General features: G+C 40.7%; 1 pseudogene; it reads right to left on the reverse strand.

The window, feature by feature from the left end:
* LOC102180087 lies at positions 911-1,544 on the reverse strand (annotated as a pseudogene).

The raw sequence follows: 5,641 nt of genomic DNA on the forward strand, positions 1-5,641 counted from the left end.
CCTTGCAGTCCAAGGGACTCTCAAGAGTCTTCTCAAACAACACAGTTCAAAAGCATTAATTCTTCGGCATTCAGCTTTCTTTATAGTCCAAGTTTCACATCCATACATGACTACTGGAAAAACCATAGCTTTGACTAGATGGGCCATTGTAGGCAAAGTAATGTCTCTGCTTTTTAATATGCTGTCTTGGTTGGTCATAGCTTTTTTTCCAGAGAGCAAGCATCTTTTAATTTCATGGCTGCAGTCACCATGTGCAGTGATTTTGGACCCCCAAAAAACAGTCTCTCACTGTTTCCATTGTTTCCCCATCTATTTGCCATGAAGTGATGGGACCAGATGCCATGATCTTAGTTTTCTGGATGTTGAGTTTTAAGCCAACTTTTCCCTCTCTGCTCTTTCACTTTCATTAAGGGGCTGTTTAGTTTCTCTTTGCTTTCTTCCATAAGGGTGGTGTTATCTGCATATCTGACATTATTGTTATTTCTCCCAGAAATCTTGATTCCAGCTTGTGCTTTATCCAGCCCAGCATTTGGCATGATGTACTCTGAGTATAAGTTAAATAAGCAGGGTGACAATATACAGCCTTGACGTACTCCTTTCCCGATTTGAAATCAGTCTGTTTTCCACATCCAGGTCTAAGTGTTGCTTCTTAACCTGTATACAGATTTTTCAGAAGGCAGATCAGGTGGTCTGGGATTCCCATCTCTTTAAGAATTTTCCACAGTTGTGATCCACACAGTCGAAGGCTTTAACGTAGTCAATAAAACAGAAACAGAAGAGAATGGTACAGTAATGGCCAAAATATGGGAGGCCCTGGCTTACCTTGTCTTTTTTTTTTTTTTTTTGGAAGTTTGCAAATTCTTTACATTTCCAGATGTTGAAACAATATTTTTGAGAGTTGAGGTTACCGCTAGTGGCAGAACCAGAGCCAGCTATTTGGCAGCCAGAATGCTACAGTAATTGAATAATGACCATTTCTCTTTTAGCACAATCTTTGTTCTCCTCTTCAAGAAGCTGTAGACATCTATTCAGTTTGATTATCTGTCATCGTAACGAAGCTCCATCTACAACTGTCATGTCTTCTGAAGTTCCTTCAGTTGTTGCCTGTATATTTGAAATGTCATACATGGAGTCAGTTCTGACCAGCTGTCCATTTTCGGAAATAGCATTTTCACTCATAGAATGCTCCTTTTTAGCCTGTCAACTGCACGGATTTCTTGATTTTGAGGGCCTGGAGAAGGTGTTTCTAAATCCAGACAATTTAGTGGTCTTTCATTTAGCATAAGCACATGAGTGCTTGGCTTAAAGGGATTTGACTGTATAATGTCAAGACCTACTGGTCTAGAAATGGAATGTTTTCATTATTTCCTGATACCACAATTCTCTCTGGAACCTGCATAATCACACTAGCATTTGAAACTCCTTCTTGGAATCCTTGTTACAGGTCAGCATTTGGTCGTGCCACCTTTAACTTTTCCAGACCCTCCTTCACTAACACTTTCAGTGTATTCCATTTTATACTAAATTTGACTAATTTCAGACATCTCAGCAGCAGTGGGAGAAGGAAAGGCTGTTTTAATCACTAAATGTGTACCAGCTACTGCTTGCTTTTTGGTGTTATCTGCATCTGTGCCTCATATTAAATCCTTTAACTTATTTCAATATACATGTCTGGATTTAAAGTCACTTTGTCTCCCTGGGCTTTGGAGGGTCCTGGGGAAGGGCCACCACCCACCAGCTTCTGGGGAGCTTGGGTGGGTGGCCTCAGAGGCTGTTGGCCAAGCGCACAGAGGCACCTGGGCAAACCTTACCCTGGATTAAGGGTCAATAAAAGAGATATCTTAGAACAAAGAGCCCTTTGGAAGTCTATAACATCCTGTTTTAAAAGATTAGCTTTGCCCTGAAACTACCTGCTTCCAGGACAGATATCTGGAGGGTTACAACCAAAGAAATTTTAAATTAAATTTGAGCCCTGGTTCTCCTGCTGGGCTTCCTGGGTAACTTACCTGATAAAGAATATGCCTGCATTGAGGGAGACCTGGATTTGATCCATGAATTGAGAAGATCCCTTAGAGAAGGAAAACGCTACCCAGCCCAGTATTCTGGCCTGGAGAACTCCATGGACTGTATAGTCTGTGGGGTTGCAAAGAGCTGAACATGACTGAGTGACTTTCACTGTCTGCTGCTGGCAGAGGAGATTACGGCTGCTGATATGGGGCCTGTTCACCTGGTTATCTGAGTCACAAATCAGAACATCACTTGCGTTCCCTTTCACATGCTCTGTGGCCTAGATTTCAGAAGTACATGGGTACAAGGCAACTGTTCTCCCCTCAGGTCAGACAAGCATATCATATTTAGGGACTTGCAAAATCTCAGAACAAAATTTGGCTGATGTTCTTCAGTTTCTTGTGAAGCAAATCTAAGGTATGGGAAGTCACTCAAAGACATCAAAGCCTTTGGGAGAAAAATCAAAGTCCAATCTGAGACTTGCAGAACTTCAAATCACATGTCCTTTAGCCTATGGGCACTGAAGCCTGTGTCCATCCTATGACTACCAAACCAAAGGTCAAGGCACAGGAGCAATGTGCCCTTCCCTTGCATCCAGGAGCAATGCCATGGAGGCAGGTTCAAGTACAACCAACAGTTCTACCTTTATGAAACTCCAGAAGACGGCACAGTATAGACCACTGAAGAAGAAGTGGTGTGGGGCAGAGAGCTGTGGACACAGGACCACAAATGAGCAGGACAAGATAATTTGCTCCCGCAAAAAAAAAAAAAAAAAAAAAAAAAATCTTTATAAAAAGGCAAGATGTGGTTTATAAAGTAACTTCACCGTAAGTCCTTTGAGAATTTCACTTGTCAACTTTTACTTACAAATGTGAAAAGCATTCCAAACAAGTGAGCCCCTTGGTCCTAGAGATTTCTTTCCAGATCCTTCAAGTCCACCTCCCAGAGGCTTCCTCACCAGCCCACAAAATTCAGATGAGAATTCTGCATGAAGCATTCACCACTAGGCTTACTTGCACTAATGTAAGAGCTACAGCTACTCTTCGAAATGACTAATGTCACAGAAATTGATACAATTCAATCATCCATGTCATAATTTACTTAGGTTTTCTTTATGGCCAATTCTAAAGAACTTCCCAGCTTTTTCATACATTCCATTTTTGAAACCAAATATAGAAGTGGCAATTAGGGAAAGAACCCATCCCATAATCAGTCATAGGTTCATTGCTTCAAATAGTCCCCCAACAGATTCCTGAGATGCAAACCTGACCTGATGCCACATGTTACCTTTTTGTCCACCTCCAACCAGCAAATTTCTTGCTGAGTGTTTTCAGTGGCTCAGCACACATCTCTAGACTGCAGGTCTGTCTGTAACCCAACCAAAATGCCATAGAGAGGGAAAATGAACATCCTGGTTCACTGGATTCTGTCTTTAAAAAAAAAATTATTTAGCTGTGCCAGTCTTAGTTGCAGCACACAGGATCTTTGATCCTCGTTGTGGCATGTGAGACCTTTAGCTGCAGCATGTGGGATCTAGTCCCTGGACCAGGGATTGAACCTGGGCCACCAGAGTTGGGAGCATGGAGTCTTAGCCACTGGACCACCATGGAATTCCCTCACTGGACTCCATTCTTGCTTTTAGGATAAAGTTTCCATAGCAAAATATTTTCATGTTATAATTCCTCCTACTCTTTCAGTGTTATTTTATGCAGCTATTGAACAACTATTTTCCACATCTTTTAGGTGAAATCTGCTGAAGCATCTGATCATCCTCATCTTTCTCCTCTCATTTAGAATTTCCTAGTTCTGCTCCACATCTTTCCATTTTCACCAGATAACATACACGTGTTCTTGGAGGTTCAGTTCTGAACTTATTCTCTGAAAAGGCCACTACCATAACCCACTTAGCGACAAAGTTGGCCAGAAAATTAACAATTTGTGATAGTACATTGTCATTATCTGTGGATGTCTGTTTCTTTTCCACTAGCAAGTGAACAGTTTGAAGGAAGCAGTGATATGATCTTAACAAGTAGGTATTTGCACCACCTGCCTGGTGGTAGATTCTTGGTAAATGATTGGGCAATGGAAAAAAACATGTCCTAAACATTTATAACCTGTGATGGTGACCCAGAGACTGCTCCTAGACATGATTGAAGTGTGCTTAAATGCTGCTTTAGATTTGTGAAAATAGCCCCTAGGTGTCAAATGAGCTGTAGGGAGGCAGTTATTGATTATATAGGTGTGTGTGTGCTGAGTCCTGTCTGACTCTTTGTGACCCCATGGACTATAGCCTGCCAGACTCTTCAGTCTTTGGAATTTCTAGGCAAGAATACTGGAGTGGGGTGCCATTTCCTCCTCCAGGGATATCTGTCTCAATCACACACTCATTTTCTCTGGCCTAGAATTCATGATCTGATTTTCCAGCTCTAGGATAAATATACTAATATATTCCTAGGCACACTGAGAATAAAACTTAATGAAAGGCAAACATTCAAAAGCATCTCTGGTTGGCAGACCAGCCCAGAGGAGCAAATGGACAAGGGACAGAAGTCAAAGGGTCATTACACTGCTTCCCTTCCATGACAATTATGCAAATAAAGTTTTGATTTGCCTTCTCCTCCTTAAAATATAACTGAACCACCTTGCCTTACACCTGAAACTGACACATTGTAAACCAACTAGACTTCCATTAAAAAAAAAATGGTGGTTATTTTTCTCCCTTTGTAATTAGAGGTAGGTTATCCTTTTCTTTCCAGAGGAGCTGAGGTCATCTATCCTTCTTACTTTTGCAAATAATTCTATTCTGGCCAATATTTGCCCATAATCCATGGGGCCTTTTTATGACTTTTCAGTCTGGCAAAAAGATTCTAATTACACACCTGTGAGGCTTCCATGTTGGCTGTGTTGGTCTGGCTCTGTTTTCAGCTTCCCAGGGTATCAGCTTTTGAGGAGCCTCCTGCTTTGGTGCTCAGGGCTGCTGGCCAATGAGAAGGGTTTTCCCCATGCCATAGAATACAGTCATTCACAGAGACCTGACAATTCAACAAGACCTTTTCTTTGTGTGCTTTTTTTTTTTCCCTGTCCGTTTCAAATTTAAAATATCAAATTTGCCAGAAATACAATGCCATTCAAATGAATCACTGGTCAAAAGGAGACATTTTAATGGGGTTATCATTAAAATGCCCAAAGTGATCTTTGAAGTTGCAGCCTAGACCAGCCAAGTGGTTTAATTCTGTCTTGGCAAATCAATACCTTTGTATGAAATTTCTAAAAGTCATAAGGACATAAAATGTTTGTTTATTCTAACTTGTTCCCTCTGCCAGTAACTGTCAAGCTTGGCAATGATTATCTGCATAAATAGAAAACCAAGTTATTTGAATGCTGACAGATATGACAAAATGGCAATATTTTCACTTTTATTGATTAAAAAATCTATATATTTTAATTTACTACTGTAGTATTAGCCCCAGAAACATGTCTGGAATGCATGTTATACCCTGCACAAATATTGGTTGAATTAATTATTTAATTTAACAGATAAGGGAAACAAAGCTTGCTATCTCATTTCCATCAAGAAGACTGAAGGGTTTTCACCAGATCTCAGTGGCTCCCAAATCACCAATGCAAACAAGCA

Source organism: Capra hircus, chromosome 2 (genome assembly GCF_001704415.2).
Source record: "Capra hircus breed San Clemente chromosome 2, ASM170441v1, whole genome shotgun sequence".
Lineage (NCBI taxonomy): Eukaryota > Metazoa > Chordata > Mammalia > Artiodactyla > Bovidae > Capra > Capra hircus.